Below are 15,687 nucleotides of genomic sequence, written 5' to 3'. Positions count from 1 at the left end.
CAGGAATGTATAGGTTCAAGGTTGGAAGGTACTTTAGACACTAACTAGCCCAATTCTCACAATGGGCACTACTTTTCAACATGTTAGTTGTTCTTTTAACCTTTGCTTAGATCTTCCATGTAACCAGGGACTAAGATCTACTTTGTTTTGAGACAGCTATAATCACTAAGTAATTCTACCTATATTGTACAGAAATGTACCTCACGACAATTTTATTCTGCAGACCTGCTTCATCTGGGGGACCTCTTTAACATGAACACAAAGATCATTTACATGTAGGGATATAATTTTGTCTCTCAAATTTACTCTTCTCCACAACAATCAACTTTCTCAAAGCTTTCTTCCTTGATTCAGTTTTATTATATGCATCAGTTATTGGTTAGTGTCCTCTGCATATAGTGCACTTGTTCCAGATGCCTCAAACGGTGGCAGCCAGAATTAAATACAATGATCCAGGCATGATTACTACATATCTGAATAAAACTATTAATGTAGCCAAGAGTCCTTAAGATTTGATAATCACATATAGTCATATAGTCCATCTTCCATGTATAGATTTTAAAACCAATTCCCCACTCTTTTTCCCAATGGCTCGGTTTTCAGATTGATAAATATTTAATAAATAAATATAAGGTTTTATTTTTGTTTTCTGTAAGTTGTCTTCACACTTGAAATTTTATTGGCCATTTTGATGATCAGTTCATAGAAATTATAAATGATTTGTACAGAAAATCTAAAATTACATCTAATTGTAATCTTTTCTAGAGAATAAATTCAATGACTTTTCAATTTAAAATCTGTAAGGAAGGTGATTTTTAAAGGAGGATTTAGAATATATTATCGTAAGACATTGATAAGTTCTTATTCTAAAATCCCAGATTCACAGCTGGGGACCAAAACGTGGGAGGGAAGAGCACAAGAGACCGTGGTGGTGGTTCGTGGGTGTCCTTCATGGGTTCACGGGTGGGAATTTTATGGGGATTACACATGAGAGGAGAATGAACAGCAATGTAAGAAGTATATAAGTTAAAAATAAAATAAAATCCTGAGTTCATAGTTTATTAGTAGTCCTATTATATATGCAAAAAATTATGTTACACATTAACAAATTATCAGCAATAAGTGGACTACCACAACCAAAATTGTTACATGTAGCTCACATGACTGACAGTGGGAGCTTTTAAAAAACAAGTATTCAGTTTCCAACTCAAATGATTCTGACTTAGGACATCCTTTGAAAAGCTACCAATCATAAGATCCAGCATCTCATTTCTGAATATACGTTCAGAGAAAATGAAATTATACCTTAAATATCTGTGCACGTGCATGCCTGTGTTTATTGCAGCATTATTCACAATAACCAAAGTTTGCAAACCACCTAACTGTTAATGAAAGAATGGATAAAGAAATTATGGTATAGGGGCCTCCCTGGTGACACAGGGATTAAGTCTCAACACTATAAAGCTATTGGCAGCCACTGCAGCATGAGTTTGATCCCCAGCCAGGTAGATGACCCACATGGCGCAGCAGACCTCTCCTATCTCGCCCACTGTTCACCTCAGCAATGTATTTCAGTCAATCTGCTGGTTTTGTTCCTCACGCTATCTCTGGTGAATGAATCCTCTCATCTTCCCGTACCTCTGGCCCACACTCCAGCTATTGTATGCATAAATAAATAAGTCTTTAAAAAAAATTGGGAATAAATACAATGGAATATTATTTAACCTTAAAGAATATCATTCAGGGCCTCCCCGGTGGTGCAGGGATTGAGCGCTGGGCTGCAAAGCTGCCTACAGCTTCTGCAGCTCTGGTTCTATCTACTGCTGCCGGCGAGAGTCCCGCATGGCGTGCAGACCTCTCCTGCCATGCGCGCTGCTCCCCTCGGCAGTGTATTTTGTCAATCTGTCTGTTCTGCTCCCCGCTCTGGCTCTGGTGAATTCTCTCACCCTCCCGCGCTTCTGATTGTACCCAGTGCTTGTATAAATAAATAAATAAATCTTTAAAAAAAAAAAAAAGAATATCATTCAGCCATTTGCAGAAACATGGATGAAACTGGACGTCATTATGCTAAAGAAACAAACCATAAAGAAAACATGTGATTTAACTTATGTATAAGTCTAAAAAAGGTTGACAGCCTCCCAGGTGGCGCAGCGGCTTGAGCACAGTGCTGTGAAGCTGTCCACGGCCTCTGCAGCACCGATTCGATTCCCAGCTGGCCAGAAAGATACCCACATGGTGCAGCAGACCTCTCCTGTCTCGCCCACTGCTCCCCTCAGCAGTGTTTTTGGTCATCTGCCTGTTCTGCTCCCCGCTCTGTCGCTGGTGAAGTCTCTCACCCTCCTGCGCCTCTGGCCTGTACCCCAGTTCTTGTATGAATAAATAAATCTTTAAAAAAAAGAAATCAGTCATTCATTAAAATAAATAAATAAATAAAAGTAAAAAAGGTTGACCTCAAAGAAGCAGAGTAGAATAGTGATTACCAGGCTCTAGAGGGAGGGGAAAGTGGAGAGATGTTGGTCAAGGGTATTATGTTGTACTTATGCAGTATCAATAAGTTTAGAGATCTAATGTACACCATAACTATAGTTAGTAATACTACATTATACACCGGAAATTTGCTGAGAATAGCTTTCTAGTGCCTCAACCATATACACACAAACATAACAATGTGAGGAAGTGGACATATTAACTAGCTTTGCTGAAGTATCATCCCATTGTAACAGTGTAATTGAAAAGGGAGAGGTTCCAGGTTCCCTGCCCACCAAAGAAAGGGTGGAGCTGACCGGCAAGAGAAGCTAGAAAGGACCAGGGAGAGCGACTTGAGGAGGCACTTGGAGCAGAGAGACATGTGAAGAAGAAATCACACTTGCTTCTTGCCAAGGACTTGGGGTACATAAAAGGAGACACTTGAAAGAGACCTGGGTGAGAGACCTAGGGGGGAAGCTGATAATGGCCTCTTCTATTTTGACTTGCATTTTGATTTTGCTCCTTTCCTTCTAGACTTTCCTGGCCACTTCTGCCCCATTCCGATGGGCCCCCCACTGCAGGTTTCTTAGACTGTGACTAGTGCCGCGGACCAGCACAGCAGTAGACGATGAGGCCACCTCAGGGTTGAGAGAAGCGTGCAGGGTGGTCAGGGCGTCGGCGAAAGAAATGACACACAGACACACTTCAAGAGTGAAAATCTGAGTGTAATTTTCTTTAAGTTTGTGACCAGTATATATATGTTTTCCAAAAGCACAGGAATGAATGTCAATGAAATTAGCTTGCTCGTGGGCTCAGTCTATCATCATCAGGGAGGTGATCTACATAACAAGCAATGACCATTATAGAAGAAAGAAGGAAGTTTAGAAAGACAAATAAGGGATTAAAGTTTGTAGTTCTAGAAAGACGGGATAAGATTTTCAGCATTCTTGTAGTGGTTCTTGGTGGTCGTTCTCTTTTGATAAGCTTCTGCCTTTTCAGGGAACTTCCGCTGCACTTCCTCTGCTTCAGGCTGTTCTTCCCCCGCGCGCTGGTTGCCCAGCCGGATCTAGGGACCATGGCGAAAGCCATTCCTAAAGATCACTGCGGGGGGAGGTACAGCAGGTAGGGTTTTGCTGTTCTCCCCCTGCGCGCTGGTTGCCCAGCCGGACCTAGGGACGGTTAGCCCTAAAGGTCACTGCAGGGGGAGGTGCAGCAGACTAGGTTTCAGGTCTCAGTGGCCCTGCTTTGCACCTACCCTGTTTGGCTGGGCATTTACCCACAAGGGGATGGGTAACTTTGGGTGTTTAATTGGAAACTATTACCTTCTCTTCTCTCTATTGCACACTAATTCTATTATAGTTCTTTTCCATTGAAGGTCTTACACATTAAGAGTATGTTTTAGAATAGGTAGGTTTGGGGGTCCCAAGGTGCCCTTCAGTCTGCCCAATAACACTTTCACCATGTCTTTGTCTAGAAAACTTCATGCTACACATATTAAATACACACACACACACATACATACACACAGTTTTGAGAAATAAAAAAAGCTCCCAGGAGAATCTGATCTGTTAGATTTAAGAATCACAGATTTACCATAAGTATAAATTTTATCATCATCTGTATAAAGGGTCTGATTAAAGTTACAAAAAACAACTGTTAAAGGACAAGATATGGCCTATCTAGAGAGGAACATTCCTCTATTTTTTACAAGTTATGGAGTACTCTGTAGGGGGGGCAGGATGCTACACTCAAAAAAGTTGGGTAACACTAGATTTGAAAGGATTCTTTACTATGTAATTTTTAAAATACAATTCATGAATTAGAGGCAAATGAGATCTAAGATGAAGCACTTCCCAAAATGGACAAAAGACATTGATACGTTAATCAGCATTATTTGAGTATAATCAGTATTTATTTCTCCTTTCAATCTTTCCCTAAAGATAGTCCAATGTTCTTTCACTTACAGTCAATAGCATGCTAGACCAGCTCTTACTGACTCTCAAGAGTTGATTGCTAAATTTTTAGGAATTTTGTGAGCCCGTGATTAAAAAAATTCAAAATTAAATTAGATAGACTTATAGTTAAATCATTTATATTATAAGGAAAGATAATAAATACTCAAAGCTCATCACTTACTGATTATTTTACTATTATCTATGCCCGTGGGGTTAATTACATCTATTGTGTCTAGATGGTGGCAATTAGTCATAAAGAAAATGTTTATACCTCAGAAATTAGAAATCGGTAGAAATCAGAACAGCTATCCCCTCATTCTACCAAGTTGTTAGACATCACAGCCCATGGATTGATTCACTGACTTCCACATAAGGAAAACTTCATCCTACAGTTACACTCTGCTTTCCATCTGTCAAGGACTAAAGGAGCTTACCCTCTACCCTTCTGGATTCTTTAAGGTTGGCCAATAATCAAACAAGCATTAGAAAGATTGGTTAGAGAAAAAAGTCAAAAGACAGTTTAATAATAACATGTATACCTTTTCTAATCTACAGAAAGCCCCAGCTTGACTGACTAGCTTGCCCATCTGTCTTCAGATGCCATCTTAAAAAGCTAGGCTAAGGGCCTCCTTGGTAATGCAAGAGTAATAAGATGCAGCACTATGAAGCAATCCACAGCCACTGCAGCATGAGTTCAATCCCCGGCCAGGGAGCTACCCACATGGCACAGTATACTTCTGACTCGCCCACTGCTCCCCTCAGCAGTGTATTTCAGTTAATCTGCCTGTTCTGTTTCCAACACTGTCTTTAGTGAATCCTCTCACTGCTCCCCCACACCTCTGGCCTGTACCCCTGTTCTTATTGCATAAATAAATGAATAAATAAATAAATAAAAAGCTAGGCTAAGACAGAAGAAATTTGTTGGGAGAAAGGGAGCAGTCAGGGAGTTTCTCAGGGAAGATACAGTAGTCAAATACATGCAGATTTATTCAAGTTCTGCCTTTTCCATTGAAAGGAGATAAAATTAGGTCTTCCTGGTAGACAAGACCTTACTGAAGTTTACATGTAAATATTTTTTTCAAAAGCAGCCTCCATACAGCCTTCATAATCCCTTTCTGAAATCATTCTTTTGCTAAAAAGCATATTTTAGGATGGCAGATTTTTGCCCCCTTGGGATTCCTATTTCACCCCAAGTTGTTTTCTCCCATTGACATCCTCCAGTTTGATGACCCTCATCTCTATGATGAGTTTAAACTTTTTTTTTAATTTCAATTTTAGGATGTTTACTAAAATATGGCCACATATCAGAAGTGAAACTCTTTTCAGTGAGATGATAAAAGAGTGTAATCTCCATAAAGAGGGGAGGCTCCCTGTGCTGCCAAATGAAGGGTGGAGCTAAGCAAGGAGGAGAAACCAATGAAAACTGGGAGAAGAGGCTTGGAGAGGAAACTTGGAGGAGACACGTGCAGCGGAGAGACAGATGAAGACGAGCCTGCTTGCTTCTCAGCTTTGGACTTGCACCAGGGACTTGGAAGGAGACACTCGGGCGAGAGACAGGTAGGAACCCTGAAAATGACTGTCTTTACTTTGATTTTGTTCCTTTCAGCCCAGACTTGCCTGGTCCCTTCTGCTTCTTTCCTGTGATTTCCCACCAGAAGATCCCTTAGACTTGCAACAACATTTTGGGCCTCACAAGCCCTGCTTGGACCAACCCTGTTTGGGCGTTTACACACAAGGTGATGGACAACTTTGGGTGTTTTATTGGGAAATGATTATCCTTCTCTGCTCTTCTCTTTCTATGTGCACTAATCTATTAGAGTTCTCTTACACTGAGAGTTTGCTTTGTCTTTATGCACTGGATGGCAGAATAGCTTTAGAGTGAAAACGTTTGGTGGGGTCCCATGGCACCCCTTAGTCTTCTCCCTAATGAGATGTGATGTTAGAATGTGCATAGTTGGGCCTCCCCAGTGGTGCAGCGGTTGAGCGCTGGCCTGCGAAGCTACCCGCAGCCTCTGCAGCACCGGTTCCATCCCTGGCTGCTGGGCGAGGGTCCCACATGGCGCGGAGACCTCTCCTGCCTCCCTCTGCTCCCCTCAGCAGTGTACTTCGCCACTCTGCCTGTTCTGCTCTGGCTTTGGTGAATTCTCTCACCCTCCCGTGCTTCTGACTGTACCCAGTGCTTGTATAAATAAATAAATAAATAAATCTTTAAAAATAAAAAAGAATGTGTGTAGTCATGATTGAAAACCAGCCAACCAATAGTAGGGATCTAGTCATCTCGCTGAACACTGCCAATAAAGCTTTCAGGCCCTTCATGAAGGTGGGTCCAGTAATCTGCGTCTCTTTTGGGTCTTATGCTGGGAAACTGGTTGTGACCGCAGATACATTGATCAGAACAGAGCTTTGGTTGATAGACATTGCATTCAGGTAAGAAGACAGGTTATGCCTTTCACAGGCATGCCATTCACTGATTTCATCCTCAAGTCCCCACAGAGTTTCCACCAAAAGTATGTTAGGCAAGCCTGGCAGAAAACAGATAGCAATGTAAAAGGGACAGCCACAAGATGAGCCAAGAAGATTGAAGCCAGAGAATAGAAGGCTAAGATGAAAGATTTTGATTTTGATAAAGTCACGAAAACAAAGAAAATAAGGAACAGAATAATCACGTTTGAAATTAAGAAGTTTCCAAAAGCAGCTTTCCTGAAAACTTCTCCCAAAAAAGCACCAGCTACAAAGGTTCAGACACTAAAAAGATGCCATTGCAGCCACAGCCCAGGAGGATCCTGTCCAGAAAACTGCAGGCCAAACAGGAACATCTCCCAAAACTCAGAAAGGTGAGAAATTTCCAGCTCAAAATACACGTGCTCCAAAGGAATTTGAAAAGAAAAAAGAGGTGTTTATAAAAGTAATAAAGGTTCTTTTTTGATAGGCAGCAAATCCTAAAAAAGAAAAAGAAACCTATGCTTACAAATAAAGGTTGTTTTGAAATATAATGTAGATCAATTTACATAGTCTAGACACTATTTTTTATCTTTATACCACCATTTTACCAGATAATATTGCTCCCATATACCCTTCCCCACCCCCACAAAGTTACTCCACAACTCTGTCCCACTGCTTGATAATGCACTTAAGGACTTAAACTGTTCTTTCTGTGCTTCAACCTCATTTTGGACATCCAGTCTATTAGGTATATTGTATCTTGCCATTATCCACTCATACTTTTATCTAGCTAAGGCATTCTCTAGCATATCATGAGAATCTACTTAATGCTAATAGTTCTTCTAAGTTTCCTGGAGATAATGCACTGTCCCTCCTTGTTCCATTAGACTCATTCATAAAATGGAAAAAACACTTCTGCAAGCCCTCACATACCCACATTTCCTTATTTTACACATTCTCAACCTTGCAACATCCAACCCTAAATACTAGGTCCTTTGATGTGCCTCCACCAGACCTGTTTATCAATTTTCACTCACTAGTTGAAGAAGCTATTGGGTCTATCACATAAAGCTATTGGGTTAAATTGCAGCACTGTGAAGCTATCTTCAGCCATTGCAGCACGAGTTTAATCCCTGGCCAGCATGGCGCAGCAGACCTCTCCTGTCTTGCCCCTTGCTCCCCTCAGCAGTATATTTCAGTCAATCTGCCTGTTCTGGTCCCCACTCTGTCTCTGGTGAATCCTCTCATCCCCCGTACCTCTGGCCTGTGCCCCAGTTCTTGTATGCAAAAATAAAATATATCTTTTAAAAAAAAAGAACCTAGGAGTCCTATAAAATTGATTACAAGATGCTGGGCCTCCCCAGTGGTGCAGCGGTTGAGCGCTGGGTTGCAAATCTGCCCGCAGCCTCTGCGGCGCCAGTTCGATCCCCGGCTGCTCCCTGGCCACGGGAGGAGGGTCCCACATGGCGCGCAGACCTCTCCTGCGGCCCGCTGCTCCCCTCAGCAGTGTACTTCGGTCCTTCTGCTTGCTCTGCTCCCCGCTCTGGCTCTGGTGAATTCTCTCACCCTCCCGTGCTTCTGACTGTACCCAGTGCATGTACAAACAAACAAACAAATAAATAAATAAATGCCTCTTTAAAAAAAAAAAAAATTGATTACAAGATGCTGATTTACCTTATCCAAGACTAGTCCACATTGTTTCTTAGCCCCTTGGGGTAACAAACAGTTCAATTGTCACTTAACCATACTGGTATGGACACACACTTCACAATGTCCTGCCTAAACTATAGCACTTCTGAATTCAAAGCCTGCTCTGACACTGAGTCTGAGCAGGAAGCCCCTGAAGTGTAGGGGGAAGAACGCTATCGCAGGTATCCTGTGTTCACCTTCCAAATATTTGATTGTGCCCAAGCCCTACCAACTTCAGTTTTTACCATAATTCAAGTTTAAAATATCATATTATTAGTCATAACAACAAATCCAGCAATAATATTTTGCATTTGGACACTACATTAGCTTTGCTTGCCATGTGTCATATATAATATCTCAGAGACCTTCATAAGATAAGTGAAGACACTGGGATTCTGAGGAATTAAGGCCTTTCTCATTAGATGCTGGTATCTTGCCCAAGGGCACACAGGTAGTTAGTGGAGAATTTGGGAGCTAGGAACCAGCTTTGGGATCTCCATCCGCTCAATCAAATGCTCCTTCCACTATCTCACCAAACTATTCATTGCTCTATCTTTTATCTTTGTACTGTATTTTGATCCAGAGGACTTACAGAAGATAGTTCTCAAACACACACATTTTTAAAACAATCAAATTATAACTGATTGAGTAAAAATTCCTTGGGGGTAAAACATGTAAATTCACCAGTGAAGCCCCCAATAAGGCCTGGTGTTATTGTACCTCTCATCTTTAGAACAGACTTCCCAATTCCACCCCCCAAAATATAGGTTATTATGCTCCCACAATCATTTGAAGATGGCTTCAGAGGAAATTGAAAGCTTAATGAATCAAATCCGGCTTACGTTTAATAGACCTGCAAAAACCTCTCTGACATGGTATGTTGATAGCTTTGCAATAAAAATTTAAATTTAATAACTTCTTAATTTGGAAGGTAATAAAGCTACAACAAAAGTCAAACTTCAAAATTGCTTTCAGCGAGGCAAATTAGATGAGGCACCACTCTGCAAATGCTATTTGAAGCACCCACCTCCACAATCTAAACTCCTCCACCACAGCAAAGTTCACAATCCCCACCATGTTGCAGAAGGAAACATGTGTGATTCTTCTGAACGTCACGTGAGGATGCTATTGAGTGTCCTACCTATGTTCCCTGCCACTGGCCTTTCCAAGCCTAAGATCTCAGCTGGGGTACCTGCAGCACAGAACCCATCTCCAATCTGACTCTTTATCAACATATATTCATAATCTCGAGCAAGTCACTCAGGGAAAATATTGGTTTGTGTCTAGTGAGGGAGGTTAATAAAAATCAAAGCATGATAAGGCAGTCACAGGCCCAACAAAGTTGGGAGACAGGGCTGTAGCTGATGTATCCCAGAATGGGCTTGAGTCATGTCTGCATAGCAAAAGTCTACAGTAACAGCAAACTAACCAAGAAGTGCCAATATTGATAAGCCACAAAAAAACTAAGTAATTAAATTAACCAACTGCTATCTTAGGAAATCTGAAGTAGAGGATGAAACAGCTGAGTGGATGTTCATGGAGGAAAATCCATGTTTTATAGGGATTGCGAAGCCTTGTCTTAGTCCTGCTTCTGCCTTCCCCAATCTTGATTAGAAATGGAGACCCAAAGCCAGTCTCAAAAGTTTCATAACATAAATACGCTTCATGCAAATGCAGAGAGAGCTTAAAGTTACTTCCCAAGTCTCTCAATTCTGGTAACTATCTTGGACCAGTTAGAAAGAAAACCAGTTGGTGCAGGGGAGATATATAATTAGCCAATGTAGAAACATCATTCCTCTCAAGTAAGCAAACATACCCTGTTCATGGAAGATCCCTAAAAAAATAAATTCTTAACTTGGGGACATATACAAAAGACTGACGAGAGGTATCTTGGTTGTCACTGACCAATATTTGGCAGATACTTAAATCCAGCCCTAACTAAACAGGGTCTTGATCTAGAAAGACTGCCAGCCTGTCTTTCAACAAACAAAACTATCACAGAAATCAAAGCACTACCTTCTTAAAAAAAAACCTGTTGAAGTTGCTTATCTGAGAAGCAACCCACATCTCTTAGAAAGACACCTCAGACTACAGGTTTCAAACATAAACTCCACAAGGAAGGAAGTAAAGAGTAAGGTCTAGGACACACTTCCCACCCCTGCAGGCTTACTTGTGAAATCATTCTTTCAAGAGTCCATGTATCCCTTTATGGGAACGCCAAGATTGAGGTGAGAGGAAACAGAGAAGCCCAAAATTAGAACTAGGGCCTCCCCGGTGGCGCAAGGGGTTAAGATGCAACCTATGAAGCAATCCACAGCCACTGCAGCTTGAGTTCAATCCCCGGCCAGGGAGCTACCCACATGGCACAGCAGACCTCTCCTGCTTGCCGGCTGCTCCCCTCAGCAGTGTATTTCAGTCAATCTGCCTGTTCTGTTCTCCACTCTGTCTCTGGGGAATCCTCTCACCCCCCACACCTCTGGCCTGTACCCAGCTCTTGTATGCATAAATAAATAAATCTTTAAAAAAAAAACAAAAATTAGAACTAAGAAACTTCTTTTGGTTGACAACTTAACTGTCTCAATTGGAAGATCTGTTAGATGAGTTGAAGGTGATTGAAAGCTACTAAAAGCTGCTCCTCCACAGGATCATTGATGATAGAATTATCAATAAGGCATACATAATGTAAAACAAGAAAGATGAAAGAAATATTCCTTTGAAAGATTTAGATGATGAAGTGCTTGGTTACCTTATTAATAGTTTACATGACTTTTTTAAAAGTAGGTTTGTTTTTTTTTAAAAAGATTTATTTATTTATACAAGGACTGGGGTACAGGTCAGATGTGCGGGAGGGCGAGAGGATTCACCAGAGTCAGAGCGGGGAGCAGAACAGGCAGACTGACAGATATGCACTGCTGAAGGGAGCAGCAGGTGAGACAGGAGAGGTCTGTCCCACCATGTGGGTATCTCCACAGCCGGCAGGGATTGAACCAGTGTTGCAGAGGCTGCAGACAGCTTCACAGCCCTGCGCTCAACCACTTGCCCACAGGGGAGGCCCAGTTTACATGAATTTCATCTGCTTACTGTGTCCTTCTTGGCCACTGGACCCCAGCGAACCTGGCATCACGGAGGATTAGAGACACAGCCCCACATCTGACCTTGCTGAGATCAGGACATCACCCACCTGGGTTGCTTTCTCATCTCTAGAATGGAAGAAGTAGCACTTCAATATCTCATCTCAGTGGTTTTCTTAAAAATCATGATGCTATAGGAAAAATCTTTTTTTTGGCTTACCCAGCCCCACCCACTCAGTCTTCACCTTCTACTTTACCTCCTACAATGAAAGGAACATCACTCCATAGATATTTCTGCCTCAACTCTGGGTATCTTCATGCATGCAGATTGAACTACTAATCTCTCTCTTCACAATCAGTTTTTTAAAAAAAATTTGCCCACCACCTGCTCTTTGTCTTCTGCTCTCTCAGTGAAGATGCTCATGAGGTTGGGTGGAATTTAATAATTCAGAGAAGCTTCTATTTTCTTACTTCTGCTCCTTTTCCTGGGCATCATAATCTCTGAGTTAAATGAAGTCTGTAAGTGGTAGTTAAACAAGACATTTCATAGTGACATATTAAATAGCATGAGGTAAAAGCAAATTATTAGCTTAAGGAGGAAAATGTTATATCCCATGAAGAAAAAGTTACGAAAAAGAAAATGTAGGGGTTTGTGAGAGTCTAAAATGCCCAGCTTAACTGAGTTGTTCTCCTGTTTATGGTGAGGCAGTGAAGCTGTTTTTCAAGCCTGGTTGAGCATCCAAAATTTCAGGGAGCTTTAAATAGTAATGATAATTTGCTCCCACCCCCAGATTTGATTGATCTGGAGTGGGGCTGGAATTTTTGAAATCTCCACATATGATTCTAACATACAGCTAAGCCTGGGAACCACTGCAAGAAGCTAAAAATAATGGCAGAAATAATTAGATTCCAAGGTTCATCTTATGAAGGTGTGGTACTGGAACTTGGCATGTGAAACAGTCACCATGGAGATGGGTCTCAAAAAATTTTGGAAAGAAGTTCCATTACAGAACTTTCTTTTTCTGCGGCTCCCATGTCCATGGTAGGCGAATCTAACTTGAGGCCAGTGAACCTTATGATGTTGCGTGCAAAACATTCGCTATTTATGTGACTGTGCACTGTTCCTAACACAAGAGACATGACTTTCATTATATTTGAAAGGGCTCTATGACCCCAAAGTATTAAAAACCACTCATTTATTAGAAAGAGAAAGATCGTGTGAAATGATCGCAAATAGCCTCATGCTGGGGACTAATGAGTCAACCAGCCAACAGGTTCCCTGGGAAATTGATCTAAAAGATGTGTTCAAGCATCACAGGAGAAAAGGGGAAACAAGTCAGCCAGCAGATGCAGACTTCTTACCTAATTGGTAAAATATGAATCAGTCCTGCTACCTCCAAAATAGAGAGTGGCCTCCAAGAAAAACAAAAATCTTCCCCCTGATACTTTTAGCATTCGGAGGCACACACATGTAAGTTCCAGGTGAAGCTTTATTCAGGCCCTGCCCTGACCTTGAAGGCAGCCAGCTGACAGTCGCTTGAATAATGGATGACATCGTGTTGTTTACCTGAAACAACTTATTTTTATTTAAATTTGAAACCATGCTATCTGCCTCTTAAGAAGCCGTCTGGTTCAAAAATTCAAAAAAAAAAAAAGTCATAAATCTCTTATATGGAACATAGAGAAATTTGCAATAAGCATTTATTTCTTTAAAAAAAAAATGAGCTTCTCTCTAACCCCGATTAAAAAAAAATACCTGATTAAAAAAAAAATTGCCCTATATTTCATTTTTTTTTTTTTGAAGATTTATTTATTCATGCATATAAGAACTGGGTATAGGCCAGAGGCGTGGGGGGTGAGAGGATTCACCAGTGACAGAATGGGGAGCAGAACAGGCAGATTGACTGAAATACACTGCTGAGGAGAGCAGCGGGTGAGACAGAAGAGGTCTGCTGTGTCCTGTGGGTAGCTCCCTGGCTGGGGATTGAACTCATGCTGCAGAGGCTGCCGATAGCTTCATAGGTTGCGTCTTAACCCCTTGTGCCAACAGGGAGACCCAAGCCCTGCATTTTATTTATTTATTTATTTATTTATTTATTTATCCTACTCCCTCCTCCCCCGCCCTCCCTCCACCCCGCAGTGTGTTTCTGGTTTATACTTGCTTGTTGATTTTGATTTTTACTTTATTATAATTAGTATTTTTCCTGGTCCCTATTTTTATTATTATTTAAATTTTATTTTTATATTCCCCATACAATTACAATCCCCTTATTTTGACCCCAAGCCCTCCTTGCCCCGCCCTCCAACGCCATAGAGTGTCTCTGGTTCATAGTTGTTTGTTGATTTTGATATTTTCTTTCTTATAGTTATTCTTTTTCCTGGTCCCTTATTTGAGTTTTCTGGATTCTTGCTATGAGTGAGACCATCCGGTATTTTTCTTTTTCTTTCTGGCTTATTTCGCTGAGCATGATCCCTTCCAGCTCCATCCATGTTGCTGCAAATTGCATGTGTTTATCTTTTTTAAATGCTGAGTAATATTCCATGGTGTATATGTACCACATCTTCTTGATCCAGTCATCTATTTTTGGGCATTTGGGTTTTTTCCAAAGCTTAGCTATTGTAAAATAGTGCTGCTATAAATATAGTGGTGCAGGTGCTCTTTGGAATTGATGTTTCTGTGTCCTTTGGGTAAATACCAAGCCCTGCATTTTATTTTTTATTTTTTTTTTTTTTTATAGAGGCATGCTTTATTTATTTGTTTTGCTGGTTTGTTTGTTTGTTTGTTTTGTTTATACATGCACTGGGTACAGTCAGTAGCACGGGAGGGTGAGAGAATTCACCAGAGCCAGAGCGGGGAGCAGAGCAGGCAGAAGGACCGAAGTACACTGCTGAGGGGAGCAGCGGGCGGCAGGAGAGGTCTGCGCGCCATGTGGGACCCTCCTCCGGTGGCCAGGGAGCAGCCGGGGATCGAACCGGCGCTGCAGAGGCCGCGGGCAGCTTCGCAACCCAGCGCTCAACCACTGCGCCACCAGGGAGGCCCAAGCCCTGCATTTTAAAGGGTGCATGATGGCTCCTCTAAACTAAGGCACCAGGGCTTGGGGTAAAAATAAAGGGGTTGTAATTGTATGGGGAATATAAAAATAAAATTTAAATTAAAAAAAATAAAAATAAATTAAGGCACCATTTGGGCCTCTCCTGGTTGCCCAGTGGTTGAGCACTGGGCTGTGAGGCTGCCCGCAGCCTCTGCAGGGCTGGTTCGTTCCCCAGCCACCGGCAAGGGTCCCACAAAAATAAATAAATAAATAAATAAACTAAGGCACCATTTATTTCAATCAAGCCCTACATAGTCACATTAGATCAGCCTAACAAACTGCTCTGATGAAATACAATTTTTCGGAAACAATCAAAATGGTATATCAAATCCTACTACTTGGGAACACTTACAAATATCTGATAGAGTGAGTTCTCTCTCTCTTTGCAAGTTTATAGTGCCTACTGTTAGAGGGACATCTCCATAAAAAGGGGGTGACAAGTCTAAAGCATCTTCCAGTGAGGACCCACAGAAAAGGGTCAGGAACAACCAGACAAGCCCCGAAGGAAAAGAGCAAAATCAAAATCAAAATAAAAGCTGCCATTGTCACCTCCCCACAGGTTTCACCCACATCTGTGTCACCCAGTCCACGACCAAAAGACAAGCGCAGTTTCTTCATGTGTCTCTAGGCTCCATGCGCCTCCTCCAGGTCTCCTTCTGGCTCTCCATCCAGCTTCCTTCCTCAATCTTCTCTTCAGCTTCTCCTCTCCCTGCTCAGCTCCACCCTCCATTTGGGTGGGGCAGAGAACCTGGAACCTCCCCCTTTCCTGGGGACCACCCTGTTACACTAAGAGTCTGCTTTGCCTTTGTGTGCACTGATGCCCAGATCACTTTAGATCATGCAAATTTGGGGAGTCTCAGGGTACTCCTCAGTCACATGCTAACACTACTGGATTTACTAACTCATTCAGAAGTGGAATCTGGTAATCTGAATTTTTTTTAATTCCCACACGATTCTGCTGTGCCCCACTGG

Source organism: Talpa occidentalis, unplaced genomic scaffold (assembly GCF_014898055.3).
Source record: "Talpa occidentalis isolate TD23 unplaced genomic scaffold, MPIMG_talOcc4v2.1 talOcc4.8, whole genome shotgun sequence".
NCBI classification, from domain to species: domain Eukaryota; kingdom Metazoa; phylum Chordata; class Mammalia; order Eulipotyphla; family Talpidae; genus Talpa; species Talpa occidentalis.
Note: the sequence above shows the minus strand (reverse complement) of the source record.